Source organism: Hyperolius riggenbachi, chromosome 2, assembly GCF_040937935.1.
Source record: "Hyperolius riggenbachi isolate aHypRig1 chromosome 2, aHypRig1.pri, whole genome shotgun sequence".
In the NCBI taxonomy this organism is placed as follows: Eukaryota; Metazoa; Chordata; class Amphibia; order Anura; family Hyperoliidae; genus Hyperolius; species Hyperolius riggenbachi.
In genome coordinates this window covers 530377513-530403973 of record NC_090647.1, presented here as the reverse complement: position 1 = coordinate 530403973, position 26461 = coordinate 530377513, and the positions used below count along the sequence as shown (strand labels likewise).

Below are 26461 nucleotides of genomic sequence, written 5' to 3'. Positions count from 1 at the left end.
AGACAATCATTATCTAGGTAGAGCACTGATACCACTTTGGGTAAAAAGTTCATCACTGGTGTTAGGGTAGCTTGATCATGATAAAAGATTAGATCTTCACAACCTAGAGCATGCAATTCTGACATTCTTCTAGCAGATATTATTGACATGAGACAGCCTTCCATAGGATAAAACGGAGGAAAAACGAAGTTAATCCAACAGCAACATTAAATCCCATTTGGGATATACATGTCTTCTAGGAGGTTTCATTTTAAGAGCTGCCTTTAAGAATTGCTGCAATGGATTTAAGGCCCACTTGTCTCCAGAAAATGAGAACAGTGCCGTCACCTGGACCTTCAAGGTATTGTAGCTAAAACCAAGGACAAATCCCACCTGAAGAAAGTTTAAAGTATTATTTACTGATGGGGAGAATGGATCAAAATTGTCTCCAGAAACAAAGTCTTGAAACCGGTTCCAGACTTTCTGGCATACCACATTTGTTCATACTTTACTTGCTGTTTTGGAACATCCCAACTTAGTTAACCTCTCCCCTTAAATATACAGGCTACCAGACAAAATTTGTGAGGTGCTGATTGAAATAACCATGGCTCAGACAACAGTTTCGTACAGACCGAGAGAAACATTTGCTCCGTCTGAGATAATTGGAGAGGAAGAAGTGGAAACCACAGTCTGTACAGCCAGTATAGAATTATTGAAAGAAGTTTTGATTTCTCCTTCTTAAATTTCTTCAGAAACCGAAAGACTATTGGTACTGGAGAAAAATAGTACCGAACAGGAGGCGGCCAAGACTGGGATAGAGCATGTATTCCTACTGCTGCTTGACAATAAATTCGGGAGAAAAATTGTGGTATAATTGACTGTTGTGTTGCACTCGGTTTTCCCTACTAGAAGATGTGCAAAAGCTTTTAAAGGCTAAACAGGCGGATCTTAATTCCAAAGGATTTGAATTGTTTGTTGAGGGGTGACATGGCCATCTGGACTGAACCACCTGGTCTTGGCACCATGCACCACCTCCCAATAGATCAGCATCCCTGAAACATAAGTCAATTGAGACAGAATCAGAATCCATTGAGTAAATAATCCTGATTGCAACACCAGATAAGAGAATTCTTCATTGATGTGTAAAATCACCGTTCTGTGTTGTAGAGACACTCTGCCCCACTAATATAAGAAAGGGAGTTGAAAAATGCATCATGTGCCAGTGTGGCCACTTCATCATTATTGTAGCTGCTAACATTCCCAAGACTTGAAGACACTTCCTTGCTGAAAGATGAATGTCTTTAATTGCAAACCAAACAAACTGTTGGTACTAAGGATGTGTGGGAATACATACATATCTTTTAAGTTTATTGGAACTAGAAAATAGTTTTATTGGACTGTCAGGATAATGGATTGAAGAGATTCAATCCTATATTTTGGAAGCAGTGTGTACTTGTTTAAAATATCCCAGATCTAAGACAGGTTGCCAAACTTCTGTTTTCTTGCCAAACAACAGAGGAGAGTACATCCCTTTGCCTCTCTGTGAGCAAGGTACCTCCAGTACTGCATCTTGCACTATTAATTGGCATATTGAAGACGACAGACTTCTCTCTCCGGGTAGGCATAAACATATGTTGCAGAGTGATTTAAATCTCCACCGATAACCGTCAGAGATGGCTTGAAACCCGCCTCCAGAAGTGTGGATGGATGGAGGGCCCAAAAGGACTTTCCTTGGGTTTGTCGATTAGCTGGAGCAATCTTGATTGCTGACTGAGAAATTTGCAATTTTTTTTTTTTTTTATTCTTATCTGGTTTATAGGAACAAAAATTCCTGAATCTTTGCTGGAACGGATTTCTCTGTACAAATCTTTGTAACTTGAGTCTTCTATCTTGAGGAATATCTCCAGATGTTCCTCCTGTTTATTATCGACTTTGTTCGTTTCTTCAAGAATCATCCTTATGATTTATTTCATTAAAGGAACGGCAAGACCAACCTCGGTAAGATGTGGATAATATTTACCTACATCTATGGAAGGATCTTCTGGTTCTTTCCACTGTAAAAGGTTCTTTAGTGGAAAATACCATTACCTTCTGCTTCAGAAACAACCTCTTGAATAGATTTGACTTGGAAAGATCTGTCATTCTGTGAAGTTGACAGAACTGCAACTGGCGCTTGGGAACGCATTTCCCCTCTTACTGCTTGCTTCATAAAGATGTAACATTCTAAAAGGAGTTTTCAGATTTGTCTTCAGAATTTTCAGTACAACAATTCACACAAGTCTTATCCGGCATCGTCACTTTTCCACACTTCCAGTAAGCTGATTTTCCTGTCGAGTGGTTGGAGATCAGTGGAGGCGGAGTATGCCGAGTCGACTTGGATCTAGAATGACGAATCAATCTTGAGGAAGGAGATCTTCTAGAATGCCCTTTATTCAGACAATGGGCCTGATTCACCAAAGAGCGCCAACCGCCAGCACGGCCGCCCCCGCGCGAAACGCCAACGTCCCCACGCAAAACCGATATCGATCCCGCGTGAAAATTCGCGCGCGAAGACGCGCGAGCAACGCGAAACCGACCGCGCCAACAGTCAGCGCCGCTGCGAACCAAGCCCAATGACTTCTGTCATCAGAATATCTTCATGAAGAGTGTGAATGCCAACGATGTCAGGAACTTTCTTGAGAACGCCAATCTTCAGTGTTATTAGGTCAAGAGGGGCTGAAATGGAATACAATTTTGCATTTGCAACACCCAATGACCCTCCTTTTTTTTTTTTTTTTTCTAAAACATTGCCCGAGAGTCCCCTTTCTATGGGCTTCCGTCTGGTCTTTAGAGCTGCGTGCCAGATTTCCAGCAGGAATAGGCTGCAAGAGTTAAATAGTAAGAAAGTTTTTTTTTTTTTTTTTTTTTTTTAAAGATATTATTTTAAGATACTTTTAAGAAGAGTAAATTAATCCCTTGGGAGAAAATGACTTCTCACAGGAGAAATAGCAGTGTCCCTGCAACTTTCAAATAGCAACATTAGGCTAGATACTCCCTAAACCTCCAGGAGGCTGTGAGCATGCTCAGAAGCAAGCTGCCCACAACCAAGATGGTTGCAACATTACCCAAGTATGGGCAAAGAGGAAAAAGCTATTAGCCTATATAAGGAAGTGCACACTCGCGCGCGCGTGCTATATACGCCTGCATGCTCGTGAACACTCCCCACCAATCCACACTGTCCTGCCACTGCAGAAAGCAGAGAACTGGCATTTACAAAACCATGAGACTAGTCCAGCCAGGAGATGAGGAAGAAAGGATGGAAAGAGATAGAACCAGATAGAAAGCAGGAAAGAAAAAGGACAGACAGGCAGGTAACTAATGCAGCCATTGCACACCTGTATGCATTTAGCACAGGAACTAATGCAGCCATAGTTCAAGTAATGCAGCCATAGTTCATCAGTATGCATCTTGCACGTGAAAGTAACGCAGCCATAGATCATCTGTATGCCATAGTTCATCTGTATGCAGCCATAGTTCATCTGTATGCATCTTGCACATGAAAGTAATGCAGCTATAGTTCATCTGTATGCATCTTGCACATGAGAGTAATGTAGTCATAGATCATTTGTATGCATCTTGCATGAAAGTAATGCAGCCATAGTTTATTTGTATGCATCTTGCACATGAAAGTAATGCAGCTATAGTTCATCTGTATGCATCTTGCACATGAGAGTAATGTAGGCATAGGTGATTTGTATGCATCTTGCACATGAAAGTAATGCAGTCATAGATCATTTGTATGCATCTTGCATGAAAGTAATGCAGCCATAGTTTATTTGTATGCATCTTGCACATGAAAGTAATGCAGCCATAGTTCATTTGTATGCATTTAGTACATGCAAGTACTGCAGCCATAGTTCATTAGTATGCATGTAGCACATAAAGGTAATACAGCCAAAGCTCATTAGTATGCATCTAGCATATGAAGGTAAAGCAGCCAGCGTTCAAGTCTATGCATCTAGCACATGAAAGTAATACAGCCATTGCTCACCTGTATGCTTCTAGCACATGAAGGTAATGCATCCCGTGTTCATTACTATGCATCTAGCACATGAAAGTAATACAGCCATTGCTCACCTGTATGCTTCTAATACATGAAGGTAATGCATCCCGTGTTCATTTCTATGTATGCAGCCATAGTTCATTTGTATGCATCTTGCACATGCAAATAATGCAGCCATAGTTCATTTGTATGCATCTTGCACATGAAAGTAATGCAGCCATAGTTCATTTGTATGCATTTAGTACATGCAAGTACTGCAGCCATAGATCATTAGTATGCATGTTGCACATGAAGATAATGCAGCCAAAGTTCATTAGTATGCATGTAGCACATAAAGGTAATACAGCCAAAGCTCATTAGTATGCATCTAGCATATGAAGGTTATGCAGCCAGCGTTCATTTCTATGCATCTAGCACATGAAAGTAATACAGCCATTGCTCACCTGTATGCATTTAGCACAGGATACTGATGCAGGCATTGCTCACCTGTATGCATTTAGCACAGGATACTGATGCAGGCATTGCTCACCTGTATGCATTTAGCACAGGATACTGATGCAGGCATTGCTCATTCGTATGCATTTAGCACACATGTATATCTCCGGGACCAGAAGACCGGGCTCTCTGTGTAAGATACATTTAGTACTCATGCAGAGACTTCCCAGGGAAAGGGATAAACCCTGGGGTAGAAAGGGGACTGAAAAAGAAAGAAAGAGAAGGAAAGAAAATAGCAATAGTGTCCAAAGGGGAGGACAAAGGAAAAAGAATACTGGTGGGTGATACTCTCAACAAATTTATAGTTATGGTGTCCAATAGGGTTCAGGGGCGGGGCCACAACCCATAGTATGCTGCCATGGAAATGCACCAGGGAAATATATATATATATATATATATATATATATATATATATATATATATATATATATATACATATATACACACATATGTATATATATATATATATATATATATATATATATATATATATATACATACATACATATATACACACATATGTATATATATATATATATATATATATATATATACATACATACAGTATATATATATATATATATATATATATATATATATATACATACATACAGTATATATATATATATATATATATATATATATATATATATATATATATATATATATATATATATATATATATATATATACACACACACATATATATATATATATATATATATATATATATATATATATATATAAATATGCATATATATATATATACATATATACAAACATATATATATATATATATATATATATATATATACACATATATATATATATACACATGTATATGCATGTATATACAGTACATGCATGTACATGTATATATATATATATATAGACGGCAATTTCACTCTTTTCTTTACGTTTTGGAACTGAACATCTTCAGGTCCACTTTAAGAATAAGCCCCGCCCCCGCTGCGTGACATCACGACGCCCCTGCTGCTGCCGCGCACTGATTGGCCGCCGGGTCCCCGGAAGAATAGAGGGGACTCGGGGATCCCGGCGGCCGAAAAACTAGAAAAAAAGGTTAGTGGGGAGAAACCTGGGTCCTGCTGGCAGCGCTGATCGCGCGTGGGACCCAGGAAAACAAAGCAGGAGACACATTCTTCACAGCCCGACCTGAGCACTGGCTTACCGCTGTGCACATAGAAATCAAAGCCCGTGCTCAGGTCGGGCTTACCGCCATGGAGGTTAAATAAAATTAGAAGAAAGTGCAGATTGGCACATGCAATTCTCCTTTGTTAAAACACAGCTTTATTATGTCCGGCTGTACATCGTTAAGAAACAGGATAAGTTCCTAGTATTGATAAGAAAATTCCTACCCAGTCCAGTATCCGGTGGGGTGAAGTGGGAGCGGTGGCTTGCCTGACGCACGTTTCGCTCGTAAGAGCGTCTTCTGAGGCTCTGCGCACCAGGCTTCTGGTGCGCAGAGCCTCAGAAGACGCTCTTACGAGCGAAACGTGCGTCAGGCAAGCCACCGCTCCCACTTCACCCCACCGGATACTGGACTGGGTAGGAATTTTCTTATCAATACTAGGAACTTATCCTGTTTCTTAACGATGTACAGCCGGACATAATAAAGCTGTGTTTTAACAAAGGAGAATTGCATGTGCCAATCTGCACTTTCTTCCAATGTGACATATATATTCTGTATCTTTTGCGGATTAGAGCACGCTATCCTTGACTATCGCAGACCCAGCCAGTGTTACAGCATTCCATTTGATGATACCTATTGAATTTCTGTTATTGCAGTGCCTGTTGTTTTCTTTATCTGTGTCTACATTAAATAAAATTAGGCAGGTGCATAAATTTGGGCACTGTTGTCATTTTATTGATTCCAAAACCTTTAGAACTAATTATTGGAACTCAAATTGGCTTGGTAAGTTCAGTGACCCCTGATCTACATACAAGGGTGTATCCAAGTATAAGAAATAGTATTTAAGAGGGTCAATTGTAAGTTTCCCTCCTCTTTTAAATTTCTCTGAAGTGTAGCAACATGGGGTTCACAAAACAACTCTCAAATGACCTGAAGACAAAAATGTTCACCATCATGGTTTAGGGGAAGGATACAGAAAGCTGTCTCAGAGATTTCAGCTGTCTGTTTCCACAGTTAGGAACATATTGAGGAAATGGAAGATCACAGGATCAGTTCAAGTTAAGGCTCGAAGTGGCAGACCAAGAAAAATCTCGGATAAACAGAAGCGACGAATGGTGAGAACAGTCAGAGTCAACCCTCAGACCAGCACCAAAGACCTACAACATCATCTTGCTGCAGATGGAGTCACTGTGCATTGTTCAACCATTCGGCGCACTTTACACAGGAGATGCTGTATGCAAAAGGAAGCCTTTTCTCTGCCCACAGCACAAACAGAGCCGCTTGAAGTACGGTATGCTAAAGCACATTTGGACAAGCCAGCTTCATTTTGGAATAAGGTGCTGTGGACTGATGAAACTAAAATTTAGTTATCTGGGCATAACAAGGGGCGTTATGCATGGAGGAAAAACAACACAGCATTTCAAGAAAAACACCTGCTACCTACAGTAAAATATGGTGCTGGTTCCATCATGCTGTGGGGCTGTGTGGCCAGCGCAGGGACTGGGAATCTTGTCAAAGTTGAGGGACGCATGGATTCCACTCGGTATCAGCAGGTTCTGGAGACCAATGTCCAGGAATCAGTGACAAAGTTGAAGCTGCGTCGGGCTGGATCTTTCAACAAAACAACCAACCTAAACACTGCTCAAAATCCTCTAAGGCATTCATGCAGAGGAATGAATACAATGTTCTGGAATGGCCATCTCAGTCCCCAGACCTGAATATAATTGAAAATCTGTGGTGTGAGTTAAAGAGAGCTGTCCGTTCTCAGAAGCCATCAAACCTGAATAAACTAGAGATGTTTTGTAAAGAGGAATGGTCCGAAATACCTTCAACCAGAATCCAGACTCTCATTGGAACCTGTAATTTCTGCAAAAGGAGGATCTACTAAATATTGATTTCATTTCTTTTTTGTGGTGCCCAAATGTATGCACCTGCCTAATTTTGTTTAAACAATTATTGCACACTTTCTGTAAATCCAATAAACTTCATTTCATTTCTCAAATGTCACTGTGTGTGTCTCCTATATGATATATTTAACTGACATTTTTTATCGTAACAACCAACGATTTATACAGGAAAATCATGATGATGAACAATGTTGCCCAAACTTTTGCATCCCACTGTATTTTTGGGGATCCATTTTATGGCAATTTTGTTATGTTTTGGAGGTTACAACCACCTTTAAGTGAAAACTAAAATCTTTCAGCAGGTGGAACTCGAGTATACAAAACAAATGTTAGAGTCAGTAGTCCAGCATCACTACTGGTCATTGACTTGACTGGCAGCACAAGTTACTAGCTTCAGACTTTTGGATAAGACAAGTGGGAAACACAGAGGGATGCTGTCTGTAACTCTTTTGCTGTTGGATTACAAACTCCACAGGAGAGGGGTATATATACTGTATATATATATATATATATATATATATATATATATATATATATATATATACGCACATACATACAGTATATATGCTTTGAAGGGCATTCATGGCTATACTTACTAGGTAATTCTAAGATTAGCTGATCCAGGGATGTATCTGACGGCCATATGGCTATCTGGAGTCAGGAAGAAAATTTCCCCTTTTAAAGAGACACTGAAGCGAAAAAAAATATATGATATAATGAATTGGTTGTGTACTATGAATAATTACTAGAAGATTAGCAGCAAAGAAAATATTCTCATATTTTTATTTTCAAGTATATAGTGTTTTTTCTAACATTGCATCATTCTCTAATATGTGCAGATAACACAACACTCAGCATTGAAAATGATTCTTTCAGAGCAGTCTGTGAACTAATGACCTCTCCTCTGGCAGAGAAAAAGTAAAGTAAAGTTCAGTAAAGTAAAGTTCAGTGTCTCTTTAAGGCTAGTTTGACCAAGCCTGTAAGGCTTTTTTGCCTTCCCTTGGATCAACTGGGATATGTGCATGTTCAGGACAGTGTTTTTTTATTTTTTATTTTTGGTTAATCTTGATGGACCGATGTCTCAACCAAACTGAATATATGTAACAACAAAAGGGAAAAGTCCATGACATTCCGTTCAGGAACAGCACTATAAAGAGGTTAGTGTTAAGCATTAGTAGGGGGCTTAGTGTTAGGCATAAGAAGGGGAGGTTAGTGCTAGACATTAGGAAGGGGGGCTATTGTTAAGCATTAAGAAAGGAGGGTTAGTATTAAGCATTAGGAGGGAGTTAGTGTTATGCTTTAGGATAGCGTTAGTGTTAGATAGTAGGAGGGGGGTTAGTGGTAGGCATTTGGAGGGGAAGTAAGTGTTAGATACTAGCGGGGGCTAGTGTTAGGCACTTTTTTTCGCCTTCCCTTGGATCAACTGGGATAGGTGCAAGTCCAGGACAGTTATTTATTTAGGAGGGGGGTGGGGGGTTAGTGGTAGGCATTGGGGGGAGGGGGGTAAGTATTAGGTACTAGTGGGGGAAGGTGCTAGTGCATTTTTCGCCTTTCTTTGGATCATCTAAGTCTAGGATATATGCAAGTTCAGGTCAGTGATTTCTTTTCTTTCTTTCTTTTTTTTTTTTTGTTTGTGCTGGTTGAACTTGATGGACGGATGTCTCAATCAAACTAAATATATGTAGCAACGAAAGGGAAAAGTTCATGGCAGGAACATAGAACAGGAACAGTGCATATAAAGAGGTTAGTGGTAGGCATTAGTAGGGGGGTTATAGTTAAGCATTAGAGGGAGAGGTTTGTGCTAGACATTAGAAAGGGGGACTATTGTTAAGCATTAAGAAATTGGGGTTAGTGTTAGGGATTAGGAGCAGGGTTAGTGTAAGGCATAAGGGTGGGATTAGTGTTAGGAATTAGGATGGGATTAGTGTTAGGCATTAGGAGGGGAGGATAGTATTATGCATTAGTAGGGGGTTAGTGTTAGCCAGTAGGAGGGGAGGTTAGTGTTAGGCATTAGAAGGGAATTAGTGTTAGGCACTAGGAATAGGAAAGAGGGTTAGTGTTAGGTTTCAGAATGAGGGTTAGTTAATAGGGACCAATTACGTCATTAGAAAAATGGCATGAAAACCCCAACCAGTTAAAATAGGAACTCCAGTGAAAATAATGTAATAAAAAAGTGATTCATTTTGACAATAATTATGTATAAATGATTTAGTCAGTGTTTGCCCATTTTAAAATCTTTCCTCTCCCTGATTTACATTCTGACATTTATCACATGGCGACATTTTTACTGCTGGCAGGTGATGTCAGTGGAAGGAGATGCTGCTTGCTTTTTTTGGCACTTGGAAACAGCTGTTATTTCCCACAATGCAACAAGGCTCCATGGTCCTGACATCACACTGTGGGAGAGGTTTCACCACAATATCAGCCATAAAGAGCCCCCTGATGATCCATTTGTGAAAAGGAAAAGATTTCTCATGGGAAAGGGGGTATCAGCTACTGATTGGGATGAAGTTCAATTTTTAGTTACAGTTTCTCTTTAAAGTAGCGCTATTAAACATACTCCGCCATTACACGGATAGATAAATTTTTGGAAGGAGAAACATTTAAGTTATTTGCCCTGTTTGCTAAAAAGGAAAGAATTTCAGGGGCTCGTCTATTCTGGACCAATAAACAGGCGTCTGGTCACCTTGCCTTGTTACCGTTGTCATTTGTTGGCTCTGCCTCAAATACACTGAGATGTACATGGAAATATAATGAAAGCACGACGCCACCTCAGAACGCACAAGCAAGCAATTTCATAGTACAAGCCTCCATAAACTGAGCTTAATTCGGTTTATCCACACACTATTTGTGTTTCTGCATCACTGGCCTTAAAGAAAAGTATTACGGTGAAGCATTAACAATTAGAATCCTCCCAGACAACAACACGAGGAAACCAGCTAAAAACATGACACGGAGAGCCGAGATGTGTCACCAAGAATTACATTTTAAATTACATCGAAAGATTTGCCATCCCAGCGCACGGCGATCTCATACAGCATAGAAATTGTTCTGGCAATTTGAATTTAACACTGCGACTATTGAATTACACTAATTTATAACACTCGGATTGCTTCAGAGCGAATCTTACACCTCAGCGTTCAACATCTCTTTGTCAGCGGCAATAATTACTAAGAGGTACGGGAGAAACCACTACAGGGTCAGGAAAGCAGAAAGAGAGGACTTCTGAAATTATAACCCTCTTTGTTTCTTTCTTTCTTTCTTTCTTTCTTTCTTTCTTTCTTTCTTTCTTTCTTTCTTTCTTTCTTTCTTTCTTTCCTCCCTCCCTCCCTCCTTTTCTTTCTTTCCTTCCTTCCATCCTTCATTCTCTCTCTCTCTCTCTCTCTCTCTCTCTCCCTCCCTCCCTCCCTCCCTCTTTCTCTCCCTCTCTCTCTCTCTCTCTCTCTCTCTCTCTCTTTCTTCCTCTCTCTTTTTCATTCTTTCCTTCCTTCTTTATTTCCCTCCTTCCCTCCCTTCCTTCCTCCCTTCCTCTCTTTCTTTCTTTCTTTCTTTCTTTCTTTCTTTCTTTCTTTCTTTCTTTCTTTCTTTCTTTCTTTCTTTCTTTCTTTCTTTCTTTCTTTTTTTCTTTTTTTCTTTCATTCTTCCCTTCCTTCCATCCTTCATTCTCTCTCTCTCTCTTTCTCTATTTCTCTCTTTCTCTCTCTCTCTTGCTTTCTTGCTTTCCCTCTCTCTTTCTTCCTCTCTCTCTCTTTCTTCCTCTCTCTCTCTTTCTTCCTCTCTTTCTTTCTTTCCTTCCTCTCATTCTTTCCCTCCTTCCTTCCTTCCTTCCTTCCTCCTTCCTATTTCTTTCTTTCTTTCTTTCTTTCTTTCTTTCTTTCTTTCTTTCTTTCTTTCTTTCTTTCTTTCTTTCTTTCTTTCTTTCTTTCTTTCTTTCTTTCTTTCTTCCCTTCCTTCCATCCTTCCTACCATCCTTCATTCTCTCTCTCTCTCTCTCTTTCTCTCTCTCTCTCTTTCTCTCTCTCTCTTGCTTTCTTGCTTTCCCTCTCTCTTTCTTCCTCTCTTTCTTTCTTTCCTCTCATTCTTTACCTCCTTCCCTCCTCCCTTCCTTCCTTCCTTGGCAACTGCAAGTGTCGTTCATTTCCGTAGTTGCCAATGACGCTGCAAATTACAGCAAAAGTCAAATGGGGACTGAAACGATCAACCACGGTATGATTCAACATGGTAGTCGTTTAAAAACGAACGATCAGCATGGGTGGTCTGCATCATTAAATATTGTTTAACAAATGTTTGTTAAATTATCTTACACGATATCATGAAAAAGATGGTTTGCCGCTTAAAAAAATAGTCTGAAAAATATTTTGACGTGAGTATAGACTTTTATCCCATTTCTCAGCACGGCTCCTCCTGTTCCTATTCTGTGAAATCACTACCATTATCATAGGTGTTTTTAACAATTCTATTGCCATAAAACTTCTGTCACTCACCTCCTATGGCCACCTCACACTGATGGTCACACCCTTGACCTCATATTTACTAGTCTCTGTTCTATCACTGAATTTACTAATGTCCCACTCCCTCTTTCAGACCATAACTTAATTAAACTTCTCACTCTCCTCCTTCTTTCCAACTAGTCTGGCACAAGTATGCTCACTTCTACGCTAGAAACTATCACAACCTAGACATGCTATATCTTTGATGTCCTGGCAACTCTGCTCACATCATCTTTCATCGACCCGGACATGGCAACAGCTCTATCACAGCAGTCATGGATCTCTAAGCCCCTCTTACCAAGGCCCATCCTCGTCATGTCAGTCACCAACGCTGGCTGACCAAAGCCATTAAGCTACTGAAAAAGTGCTAGAGTAGCTGAGCGGTGTTGGAGGAAAAGGATCACTAATGAGGACTTGTGTCACTCAAAACAACTTTAGAAATGCACTCTTTTCTCCAAAGTCCTATTTTTCTCTCTCATATCCTCCCACTTCCACAATCTAAAGCACTTCTTTAGCACTTTTAACTACCTTCTCTGCCCTACTCCTCCAGTGTCGGTAACTTGTGTAGCTACATTGTATTAACTCAACTGTTCCAGCGGCTGCTCCGTCTCTTCTCCATGTGTGGCACATGTTATGCAGAAATAAAGTGTGCTAAGTCATGGTAAGAAGCAGTCAGCAGGGAAGAAAACGGACCACAGATGGAGCAGCGGCCGACAGGTGAGTTATTACAATGCAGCTACCCATCTTGCAGGGGCGTGCATGAAAAAGGGGCATGAGGAAAAATGGGCGCAGTGTGAAGCTAATAAAAGTGCAAACAATTAACATCATTGTGAACTGGGTGCCGAATGAAAATAATAAATATTTACAGTGTTAATAACGATAGTAAAACACTAGTAAATGTTACCAATATTTCCCTACAGCTTAACCTTACTTTACTCTCACACAGAACCTTCCCACAGCTTACCCTAAAACCCTAAACCTAAAACCCCTGTTCCTGATGTCTAACGACGCTAACCCCCCCCCCCTTCCTGACGCCTAACCCTAAAACCTCATTCCTTAAGCCTAACCCTAAACCCCCCCTTCCTGACACCTAAACCTAAACATTAATTCCTGACACCTAAAACTAAGCCCCCCTTTCTGATGTGTAACCTTAAACCCCCCTTCCTGACTCCTAATGTTAGAACCCCTCTTCCTTAACTTATAATATTCCAAATGATACATTTCAAAACAATAATTTTCAAAACGTACACTGTATTTTTCAAAGTTATAAAAAAAATTGAAAAGCTATAACATTGTAATTTTCATAACAAACATTATCGGGTCCACTGGGGGTCCAACAGGCGATGGGCGGCCCTGAGGCAATTGTCCACTTTGCCTCAATGGCAGCATCGGCCCTGTCCTCTTCCTACTTCATGCTTATCATCTGAAGAATTTGCAACCTACTTCACTGATAAAATTGATAAAATCTGACGTACTTTTCCCCAATGTTTTCTTTGCAGAAAGAGTGATGAGAACGGCAGCCGAGTGGGACGTCTGCCATAGCCTCATATAAGTTGATCGGGATGTTCCCCCTGTTATTATACCGCTATGTAGGGATCCCGCGGCGGGCAGATAAAACCCTGCTGGTGACCGTATATTGCGTTTTAAATTTGCATTTTACACAACCTCCGAAGAAAGAATACAAGCTTATACACATTATTTTCTTTCCCGTGAAAGCCGGTTTTATTGGAAACTGCAAATTACTGTCAGGCTTGTACAACATCAAATTTTTTTTATTTATCTATTTATTCTTAGCGTTCATGGATCTGGCTCACATGCTCGTGCATACGGCTTTATCAGTCAATTACGTTTATATATACGTTTTCGCGTGATTCATTCATTTAGCAGGACCTTATGTTACAACATAAATTCTCTGGCTGTCCACGAAGCGAGGCGATTGTGACACCGTAGCTCATGTCCGCAGGGCTATATTGTGTATTAAAATTTAGTGCTGAACTGAAATGCCAAGTACAAGAGAAAGAGATTGTTTTGGTTAGCATTGGGATGCCGTGCCGCTTACCAATAGGAAATCCTCAATCTGGTAGGTTGTAAATTGAGGGATAAAGGCCACCAGACAGGCAGTGCAATCACCAAGCAATACAAGCTTCTTTCCGAATCTTTCTAGAGCTACGGCTTATTACACCCCTAGGGTTATTAATTTAAATCTAGATTAGTCGCTGTTCTGTTACTTGGCCTACAGAGGTTGTCAGAAAATAAAACTGGGATAATGTGGACGCCTTTTCCTATACAGACACCTGTAATAGTGTATTATCCTTCATTTCCCCATCTTATTTTTCTTCCTTTGGAAATAGAGAAAAATGATAGGCTTATCGGAGAAGTCATAAAAACGGTCTTACCTCTTATTTGTCATGTCTTCTTCAGTAGGATATAAACCTGCAATAGGTTCAATAAAAGGCTTTCAAAGTTTTTGGCAAGTTCTTAGCTTGTATAAATATGGTATACAGTAGAAATGCATCTGTAATGGCAGGTAACAGTAATGCTTTAAAGCGTACCCAAAGCAAATAAAAAGACAAAAATTGGATACCTAAGCAGAGGGAAGCTGTAAGCGGACCCCTGAAACATATCCGATAAGAGCTTGCTGATTTTCAGTGATTTTTTCATATTACTTTAACCTCTTGAGGACCACGGGCTTAAACCCCTGTCCCCCAAAGACCAGGCGATTTTTCACAAATTGGGCCACTGAAGCTTTAAGGCCTTGCTGCAGGGCCGCACAACTCAGCACACAAGTGATCCCCACCCACACTTTTCTCCCCACCAACAGAGATTTTTGTTGGTGGGGGTCTGATCGCTCCCCCAATGTTTATTTATTTTTTTACATATATTTTTCCCTTATTTCAATAAAAAAGCATATTTTTTTATTCTTTTATCCATCCGTCCCTCCGTCAGCCAATTACAGCGATCGGCTTCAGCCTATCAAAGCAGATCGCTTCTGTGTCCCCCAGGGGAACAGCCATGTCACACCTCTGTCCCCAGTACAGCGCTGCCTTAGATCGCAGTGTTGTACTGTGTTAATAGATGGCAGCGTCGCCATCTAATAATTTCCTAACAGCGATCGCCGCTGGGATACTGTAGGCGGAGATGCGCATGCATCGGCACGCGCAATCTCCTGCACACCACGCTCCAGGGACGCCAATCGGCGTTAGGCAGTCCTGGGGCTGGTGCCGAGTGCACACCCATCGGCGTGATGAGGTTGCTTAGTAGTTAAGAAAAATTGCTTGAAAAATGGTACAAGTAGCATGTTTTTGATTTTCTTGAAATTGAAACGTTGAAGTGAGAACACCCTCATAGGTTGACACTCAGGGGGCGTGACTATAAATCATGAGGGCCCCCTACAAAAGTTTGATGGTGTCCAAAAGTTCACAACCTTCCTTTTGACAACCACTCGTGATCCTCACAACCTGGGGACCCATCTTGCAAGGGTCATAAAACAAGTGTGGCCATCATAATCACCCATAACAGGTGTAGCCACAAAAAACCCTAATGTAAAGTATGGACCCCTTTATTGGAGAGCATGAAGTAGTAGTTTGGGACTTTCTTGCTGGTCTGGACCCCCCTGCGGTTGTTGGGGCTGCTGCCCTGTAGTTAAGCCCCCGGTGACACTGCTCTAGCGATTTGCTGGTCGCAAATCACTCACAGTGTAAGCCAGCCCCTAGTCTGAGCCAGCCCTAAGTGAATATTGTAAAGATCAGAAACGTTATTCACTAAGTCATATTTAGTAATGTTCCTCTTTAACCAGTTCACCACTAAGTGTGTTTTTTTCTTTCTGTTTTGCATCCGTCAATTTCAAGCTCTGATTTGCAAAAACAACAGTAATATACCCTCATGACATACATATTAAAAAAGTTGAGTCCCGAAGGTAACTATGTATTTTTTTTCAAATATCACTTTTTTTTTAATACAAGTGTTTTATTTTGATAACTATGGGAGGGGAGATAAGGGTTAATTTATAGTGTATTTTATGTATTTTTATTTAATGGGATGTTTGTAGGTTTACTGTTACTATTTGACCACTAGACGCCCCCCCCCCCCCAACACACACACACTTTATTCATAGTGTGTTCTGTTTACTGCATATACGCATTACAGGAAGTAGTGCGTGTATGCTTTACTTTCATTCTTGTCAATGACCACAGGCACCTCATTGATGCCGGTGATTATTGAGGATCATAGGAACTTAGATCGTTGAATGGGAACTGGGTTCCCATTCACTGATCTGTGTAATAATGGATGAGAACATGCCTGGGAGCGGGCACAACGGCGATGCTGCAAGGTACATATACTGTATCTACGTCCCTAGAACGGGAACAGTCCTCCAAGTTGTTAACTGTCAAAATTTACATTTCTGTACCAAAAGAATCCTTACATTTTCATAGACAATTTCAAATACATTTCCGTTTAAATTAAATATACAGATATTGTATTTGTTTATTTTGCACATTTTCATGTACACCCATCCCTGTTTGTGCTGATTATTCCGAGGTTTGTGAGATAATTGACTTATGAATAATATGTCCAAGCCCATCTTCCTGGCGCCCCGATTTTTAGTCTGATGTCTCAGGCATTGTAATTATCACTCGTGTAATTGTATAAATCATGTAAATGAGTAGAGACAGGTTTATTTAAATATTCTGTTAGGACTTAAAGGGAGTGACAGTACTAATAAAGCAAAATAATCAGAATAGATCTATTTGACAGAGTCCGTAATTAGGAGCTTGAACACCAATTAATTCAGAGCAGATACACTATAGGTTTTCCACTGGTCTTTACTCTGGGGTGATTTGTGAATTTGCCGGAATAGAAGATAACAGGAAAAGGACTGAGCCAGCAAAAGAAGTTCCAAGAAACAATTAAGACAACTGTGAAACAGCTGCCTTTATTAAAACAAAGACAACGAGTGTAGCAGGTGGCTTTCCAGAAAAGTGCAAAACACCGTTCTCGTTTTCTTGTCCTTATACCCAGGGCCGGCCTTAGGTTTCACAGCGCCCTGAGCGTAGCTAGATTTTGGTGCCCCTGCCCCCCCCCCCCCATTTATCCTAGCCCGAAACCAGCAGCATATGAGGAGAGGACAGGTAATGCTAAGTGCACTGTGCACCAGGACGCATTGAACATTAGGGGGAACAGCATACCTTCCAACTTTTTGAGATGAGAAAGAGGGACACTTAAGCCATGCCCCTGCCACACCCCTGAGCACGCCCCCGACACACCCCTTGTCATGAATACCATGAAGATTTCATAAGACAAATTTGTTGTTTTATAACTCAAACGACACTGGTCCTTTCTATCCTGGTTCATTTTCCTGCATATTAACTTTAGAAAATTAGAAATAGATCAATTTAAAGGATGGGAATAAAGTTTAGAGTCAATCATACACATTTTTCAGCAAATACAAATATTTACATAGAAAGAGGGACAAAGTCCTGAAAGAGGGACAAATGAGAAGGAAAGCGGGACAGAGGGACAGGGCTCTCAAAGAGGGACTGTCTCTCTGAAAAAAGGGACAGTTGGGAGCTATGGGGAACAGATCGGTGGTTTTGTCACATTTGTGGCTCATCCCGATATTGCTTGCTTTTACTGCTGCACACCTCATTGACCACAACTGCCCGACATCTTGCAGTATGTACGACCAATTCATATGATCAATTTCAGCCTGAAATTAGTCGCATACTCGATTAGGCATGCACTTTGCAGCACCAATTTTCATCCAATTCGATTCTAATAATCAAATTGGTTTGTCGATCGGCCACCATGTCGCCTGATGTATGGCCACTTTAAGACCTTCCTAATACAAAAAATTAAGCAGCAATTATAGATTAAGTTAAGTGCAGGCTGGAGTGAGCACTGAGCAGAGCAAAGGGCAGGTCAGAGAGACTGAATAGTGGTAGGAAGAGGGGTGAGCTGCTTACACAAAGTGTGCACGGCTGTCCTCAGTGCAGAATGTCCCTCCTTCCTGACACTTCACTACTTTTTAAAGAACTTCCGAGGCCAAAATCCGGGCCCAAAACATAAAAAAAGTTAGCTACCTTCATGGCTTTGTAAGGCACGGAGGACGCCGTCCGCGCCCTCCGTGCCGTTCCGCCTGGTCCCCTCTGGTGAATAGCCCCCCGAAAGGCTGCGACCCCACGGTCCGGGTCGGCATCTTCTGCCCCTATAAAGATGGCCGCCGGAGCTGGCCACGGCTGCGCAGTCCGCATAGCCGCTACTGCGGCTGCGCAGCTCTAGGGCCAACCCTCCGATCCACGCTGCCTGTTACGTGATCGGGGGGTTGGCCCTAGAGCTGCGCAGCCGCAGTAGCGGCTATGTGGACTGCGCAGCCGTGGCCAGCTCCGGCGGCCATCTTTATAGGGGCAGAAGATGCCGACCCGGACCGTGGGGTCGCAGCCTTTCGGGGGGCTATTCACCAGAGGGGACCAGGCGGAACGGCACGGAGGGCGCGGACGGCGTCCTCCGTGCCTTACAAAGCCATGAAGGTAGCTAACTTTTTTTATGTTTTGGGCCCGGATTTTGGCCTCGGAAGTCCTTTAAGATAAAGATCTGGTCAGGGTGTAATGAGAGAGGAGCTGCTGCTGGGGTGTCAGGTCAGCAAGGGAGGTCAGGTGACTCCTCTGAAGTAACATTCCAGTCCTTAGCCATAAGCCGCTGCGTAGCATCAACACACAGACACGTCTGACAAAGGCTGTGTCCTGTGTGTGCTGTGAACAAAGCCGGGCGACTGGTGACGTACTCACTCTTTCTTCTGGAAAGTGTCTCCCCAGCGCCCATTGCCGCCCAACGGCTTTCTTTTCTTCGCTGTTCTCTCCTCCCTAACATTTATCAGCAGACACACGTGCTCGGTGCTCTCCAGCCTGGCCGGGGATCACATGGGACTCAGCAGCCAATGAGAGATGAGTGAGCCTCACTCCTCTCTATCACTGGCTGCCCGGCCCCATGTGATACTCAGCCTGGCTAGGAGCGTCTGTGTATCTCTGACCGTAAACACTCTGCTGCCATTGAAAACATTCGGGGCACTGACGGTGGGCAATCAGAGGCACTACCCTTGTTCCAAGCCCCTAGCGACGTCTATGCGGCCAGGGCAGTTGAATGCACCCCCCTAGAAGCCGGCGCCCTGAGCGACCGCTCCAGTCGCTCAGGTCAAAGGCCGGCCATGCTTATACCTCAAATTAATCAGTTATTAGAAGGAATAGCTTCCCATGGCGGGAAGAAGAGCAGTAGGAGACCTACTGCCAAGGCTAAATATACATCTAAGGAATAGAGTGGCCCAACGAGTTACACATTTTTCTAACTTTAACTACTTCGCATCCAGACCTTGTTATCCCCTTATGGACCAGAGCAGTTTTGACGGTTTAGCTATGACCCTATTTAGTCAGCAGTAACTTTCTCCCAACTTATTTCTGCCCGGGACGTAGTGAAGGAGAAGGGTCCAGTGAAGGAAGGGGGAGCAGCGGCACACAGGGACATAGCTGCGGGGAGGGGGACTTGACTCCTGCTTCCCTCTCCTTGGGTCCCCCTCCATAATCCCCCCCCCCTCCCTCCCCCCCCCCCCCCATTGCAAAGTAAGATTTATGGCAGCGGGAGCCGGAATCGGTGTTGTAAAAACTCACCTCCCTGGCTCCATGCAAGGTTGACTGCCACCATGATGTACTCTATCCAGTGCTTATTCTTACTACCATATTTTTCGGAATATAAGATGCTCTGGAATATAAGAAGCACCTAAGTTTAGAGGGCAAAAATCAGGGAAAAAATGTATACAGTATATACTAAACCTGGTGCGTCCATGTTCCAGGAGCATCTTGTACATGTTCCCCCCCATTGTCCTCCTGTGTCCACTATGTGTCCCTTCCTGTCCTCCTGTGTGTGTCATCCCTTCCTGTCACCCTGTGTGTTCCTCCTGCCCCATGTGTCCCCTCCTGTCCTGTGTGTGTGTTCTCCAGCACCCCGTGTCCCCTTCACCCCCCGTGTGGTTCTCCAGTCCCTGTGTCCCCTCCTGTCCTCCTGTGTGTGTCTGTGCCCCCTCCTGTGCATTTCCATGTCCTCTCCTGCTCCCCCCCCCGCATGTCTCCGCTCCCCCTTTGTAACAATTATGGCAGAGCAACTCCCCTTCCTATGGATTCCAGTGCTGTGTGGTCCGCTGTGTGGTCCTCTGCCTCCGTAAATCCAAAGGGATCGGCACCACTCCAGATAAAGTATTATCAAAAGCTCTTTTATTACATCAAAGTGTAGGCTACAGCACTTTGATGTAATGAAACAGCTTTTGATACTACTTTAACTGGAGTGGTGCCGATCCCTTTGAATTTACTGATTACTGCTGGTCTCTTTGGACACTGAGGCTTGGATCGTGGCACACCGTTTTTTCCTTATATGGTGCTCCTCCTCAATATTTTGTGGTCCTCTGCCTCCAGCATGTCAGCACTACAGCTGTAAAAGAAAAGTTAGTGGCAGAGCGGCTCACCTACCCAGCGGCGATGATCTGCAGAAATCTCGGGTACCGCGCGGCTTCCCCTAGCGATGGCTCCTGTTAATGACTCATTGAGTCATGGGAAATGACTCATTGAATCATTAACAGGCTCCTGTTAACAGACACGTGCAGAGGGGGATGTTCTGCACATGCCTGTTAATGGCTCCCCCTAGTGATGGCTCTTGTTAATGATTCAATGAGTCATTCCCCATGACTCAATGAGTCATTATCAGGAGCCGTCACTATGGGAAGCCGCGCGGTATGCGAGATGTCTGCAGATCATCGCCGCTGTGTAGGTGAGCCGCTCTGCCGCTAACTTTTCTTTTACAGGTGTAGCGCTGACATGCTGGAGGCGGAGGACCACACAGCGGACCACACAGCGCTGGAATCCATAGGAAGGTGAGTTGCTCTGCCATAATTGTTGCCAAGGGGGAGCGGAGACATGTTGGGGGCAGGCAGACCACACAGGGGGACAAGGCAGGGAGTCCCCAACAATGCGTTGGATCGGCGGTTCGTATTGGCGGGCGTTCCCTGCCTTTGGAATATAAGACGCAGGAACTTTTTCTCCCCATTTTTGGGGGAGAAAAAGTGTGTCTTATATTCCAAAAAATACGGTACTTCCTGATAAGCAGGAAGTAGTATGGTACTGGATAAGAACATCCCTGAGGGCAGGGAGAGATAAAATACATGAACTATTTAGACCTTTTTCTAACTCTGAGACACTTAATAGGCTGCCACTGATTATAGACAGTAAAATATTCAACCTACTTTGTAAATGTTTATATATAAAAGGAAACCCTGGGATACTTAAAAAAAAGGTCATTTTTAGTAATAGGAGGATAAATATAACTGTTCTCATCAGTTTATTTTCACCTCGGGTTCACTTTAAACCTCCACATATCCATGAAATCTGTGCTCAGCTCATGGCTAGTTACCACCAGTGATGTAGCAAGAGTGTCCCAGAACTTCCCACCGACCATCAGAATACAAGTGTGGTAAGCAAAGGCTAGAAATTCTGTATCTGTACTCTGCCATTGAACACGGCTCCTGGCATGGGGCGTTTCTAGGATTCTAAGAGATCTGGGGCACTTTTGGACATTGCACTGCAGCCAGAAAATGGGTGTGGCCACGCACCAGAATGTGGGTGTAGTCGTAGGTGGAGCCAAATTTACATGAACTTAACTACAGTCTAAGTAGGCCCACCCAGCAAAATGTTGGATGACGCTCCTCCTCTCCGTTAATAAAAAATGCAGCATATCACATAAATAGGCAGTGTCACTTAAACATAACTAGACATGTTATCTGGTAGTTTTCCCATAGCATTCCTTGACCTTCTACCGGTCCCCCTCCCATGCTCCGATGGGCCTCCCATTGAGGCCAGGGGTGCTTGGATACCCCTTTCTAAAATCCGAATTGATTCAGATCCGGATACCCAGATATCCGGATCCAAATCGGATATCTGAATCCGAACTTTTTGGTATCCGAGTAAACTCGGATATCCGAAACCCAAAATTCTGAGTTTGCTCGGATAGTCTATTCGGATTTTAAAAAATATCCAAATTGCTATTCAAAGTTCGGATAGTAGAAAAAGTTCGGATTATCTGGGTAGTTCGGATATCAAAAATCTTGCTGAGCTCCACTGATTGAGGCACCACAACTCCCAGCATGCCCACATAGAAGAACCACGGCTCCCTGCATGCTCCCATAAAAGCATCACAGTGCCCAGCATGGCACCACAGCACCCAGTATGCCCCCGATTGATGCACCACAGCATCCATTATATCTCTGATTGATGCACCACAGCTCCCAGCATGCCCCCCATTGAGGCACCACAGCTGACTCTACCTAAGGGGACATCTGGTGCACCCCAGAATACATCCGGGGCACGTGCCACTGATCTTTGGGGCTAGCAATGCTCCTGGTTTCCTCTATGAGGTGTTAGGGAGGGAGTGGGACATCAGTAGCTGACCAAAGTTAAAAAATAGTTTAAATTACGTTTTACAGTGTGAATAACATCAGCTGTTTCAAGTCTTACTTCTTGCCAGCTTGGAGTTGGTGGGCACATTCAGTCCACAGAGGCAAATGCAAACTGCCTCTTTCTTCATCCATAAATAAGAAAGTAGCCAGTAAACAGCCTTTGATGAATAGGCCCCTAAGTCTCTTAAACTCCTTTCAATATAAATGATAATCAGGTAATTAAAGACAGCACTCTAAACAGTTTCAGTATACTTAATCTATCATAAGAGAACACATTGGCAATGTTTCGGAGCCTCTCAGGGCCCCCTCCTCAAGGCATAATAGAAAGTATATGAATACTCCTAAATAGGATTCAAGCTGTGCACATCACTCCATGCAAGTGCACCACCTGTTTGAGATTATTCATATAACTTCTGATATTCCTTGAGGAAAGAGCACTGAGTGATATTGAAATACTGTCTGTTTCTGCTTTTATAAAGGATTAAAACTTGGAACAGTTCGGAGCGCTGACCTTAAAGTACTGCTGACCTGGTAGGGATTTACTTTTAAATGATTTTATTACTGGTGCTGTGTGACTTTCACAGTACACAGCACCATCCTTCCCCCTCCAGCGCCCCCTGTGGCCGGTTCTAACAATATATATTATCGGGGAGGAAGTGACAGTTCCTCCTCCCCGCTGTGCGTGCATAACTCTGCCCCCTCCACCTGCCGCTTTAGTTCCTTATGTGTTTCACTGCACATAGCGCTCAGGGAAGCTGCGTTGTGTGGGGGCTCATGTTAATTGAGGTCGCAAGAATATCCGATCTCAATTATCCCAAGTCCGCACACAGCGCAGCTCCCCTGCACGCTGTGTGCCATGTAACACATAAGGATCTAAAGCGGCAGGTGGAGGGGGCGGAGTTATGTATGCAGAGCGGGGAGGAAGAACTGTCACTTCCTCCCCGATATTATCCAACGTTCAGCCTCAGGCGAAGACTTTGACTGAGCAGAACAGGGGTCAGAGTGGGCACAGGAAGGGGGAGGCTGGTGCTGTGTGCTAGTCGCAGCACCAGCAATAAAACAATATTAAAAGTTTAAGGGGAGGGGAAACAGTACTTTAAAGCAAACTATGAACCCCAAATTTGTGATCGCGGGTGAGCCGGGGAAGCAGGCAGGGCACCGTGACTGATCTACTGCATAAGCGTCACTCAAGCACATCTGGGTCAAAGGTCGGCGTCTCAGCGACTTGACATTGTTGCGGCTGCTACCAGAGCTTGTTATAAGACAACAGAGCCTTTCAGAAATGAACAGACACATGAGTAAGTGTCTGCACACATGTCCACACTTATGGATGAGTTCAATGTATCTCCATTTGATCGACTTGGTTACCCGTTAACATAATTAGGCAGAATATCCCCCCAAAAAACATAACTAGTCAACATATTCCCCTTCAAAATATCATTAGACAGCATATCCACCAAAGAGAATAGTTAGGCAGCATGTTCTTAAATACAACACAATTAGGTAAACAAAAGACCAGTGGCATAGCTAGATATTATGGGGCCCCATAGCAAAACTTTCAGGGGCCCTCAGATGTAGGTGCTCTTGACAGGGTCGGACTGGGACACTAAGGGTCCAACAGGAAAGTTTCAATTAATTAGACATAGGGCTTGATTCACTAACCGGCGCTAAGCCGGTTAGTGTGCCTTATCACTTAGTGGGCACAAACTACAGCGCTAACCTTATCTGAGGTTAGTATGCCTTATCTGAGTTAGTGTGCCTTATCTGCAGTGTGCGATGTAGCTTTGTGCATCTTTTAGTGTGCACAAAGCTATTTAGTGTGCACAAAGCTACTTAGGGGGCACTAAGTTCAGGTAAGGCACACTAACCCCAGATAAGGCACACTAACTCAGATAAGGCACACTAACCCCAGATAAGGCACACTAACTCAGATAAGGCACCCTAACCTCAGATAAGGCACACTAACCGGCTTAGGGCCGAAAAACTCTTTTTTTACTCCGGTGCTAACACTTAGTAACGGTTAGTGAATCAAGCCCATTGTGTCTCTCGCCTAAACGTATTTATTGTAATCATCCACTCAGCTGTCTGCACAGACAGACAGCTGTTTGACCATTCCTTAAGTCTGAGGGCTGCAGGTCTCTGGAAAAGAGACCTGTCTTTGCTTTGCACGTTTCAGACCTGCTCTGCTGCTGAGGAATTTGTATATATTTGTTATGCAGATTGCCTAGCTGCCTCCTTTGAAGGCTGGCAGTATAAATACCATGTTCTCCCAGAATCCCTTGCTGGTCATCTTCATGGTTTGTTACTGATGAACTCTCCTAGAGCAGCGTTTTTCAACCACTGTTCCGCGGCACACTAGTGTGCCACAGAACGTTGCCTGGTGTGCCGTGCTCTTATCCCCCCTCCCGCCTGTCCCCGCGGCCGCCACTGTTATTACCTTAGCAGCTACCGCTCTCCCCTCTCCAGCGCATGTATATTCTAGCAGCGTATCTCCGGCTGCTCTGTGTGATGCACTGATGCGCAGGAGGCAGGGCTCGGTTACCATAGGAAAGGGGATACATAATCGCTGTTACAGGAAGCCGCTGCCCTCCTTCCTTCCGCATCAGTGCATCACACAGAGCAGCCGGAGATACGCTGCTTGAATATACACGCGTCGGAGAGGGGAGAGCGGCCGCTGTTAAGGTAATAACAGCGGCGGCTACGGGGAGAGGCGGGAGGGCACTAAACTGGCTATACTGGAGCACTATTCTGGGGTTCTATACTGGCTATCCTGGGGCACTAAACTGGCTATACTGGGGCACTATACTGGGGCACTATTCTAGCTATACTGGGGCACTATTCTGGCTATACTGGGGCACTATACTGGCTATACTGGGACACTATACTGGCTATACTGGGGCACTATACTAGCTATACTGGGGGGCTATACTGGGGTACTATACTGGCTATACTGGGGCACTATACTGGCTATACTGGGGCACTATCCTGGGGCACTAAACTGGCTATACTGGGGCACTATTCTGGGGCACTATACTAGCTATACTGGGGCACAATACTGGCTATACTGGGGCACTATACTGGCTATACTGGGGGGCTATACTGGGGCACTATACTGGCTATACTGGGGCACTATACTGGCTATACTGGGGCACTATACTGGGGCACTATACTGGCTATGCTGAGGCACTATACTGGCTATGCTGAGGCCCTATACTGGGGCACTATACTGGCTATACTGGGGCACTATACTAGCTATACTGGGGCACTATACTAGCTATACTGGGGCACTATTCTGGCTATACTGGGGCACTATTCTGGCTATACTGGGGCACTATTCTGGCTATACTGGGGCACTATACTGGGGCACTATACTGACTATACTGGGGCACTATACTGGCTATACTGGGGCACTATACTGGCTATACTGGGGCACTATACTGGCTATACTGGGGCACTATTCTGGCTATACTGGGGCACTATTCTGGCTATACTGGGGCACTATTCTGGCTATACTGGGGCACTATACTAGCTATACTGGGGCACTATTCTGGCTATACTGGGGCACTATACTGGCTATACTGGGGCACTATACTAGCTATACTGAGGCAACTAAACTCCCTACACTGGGGCAACTATGCCAGCTATGCAGCCGCACCCCAGCCCCCCCCCCCCCCCCCATAGCCTGCTGCGCACGGCACTGGCCACTAGGTCGCGCAAACAACGGGGGGGGCGCAAAATTGATTTATAAAGCACCTGCACATTCTGTGGCATGGTACAAGAAACAAACACAGGGTGCATAATACAGACAGTGGTACACACAAAATATAGACCACAGAACTGGCAGACATTGTAGCAATTATTACAAAGCCGAATGTAACATGATAAACACAAAGTATAGCAACTTCCAAG

General features: G+C 43.4%; 1 long non-coding RNA gene across 3 annotated transcripts in view; it reads right to left on the bottom strand.

Moving 5' to 3' along the window:
- Window positions 1-26461, bottom strand: part of LOC137547261 (uncharacterized) — a 240083-nt gene that overhangs the window by 15946 nt on the left and 197676 nt on the right. The window contains exon 4 of one of the 3 annotated variants that reach the window (XR_011026543.1): window positions 8170-8262. The exons of 1 other annotated variant lie outside the window; for it this stretch is intronic. This is a non-coding gene — a long non-coding RNA (uncharacterized lncRNA). Of the gene's footprint in view, window positions 1-8169; window positions 8263-14459; window positions 14497-26461 lie in introns of all 3 variants that reach the window. One more of the 3 variants, XR_011026542.1, reaches the window with a different exon arrangement.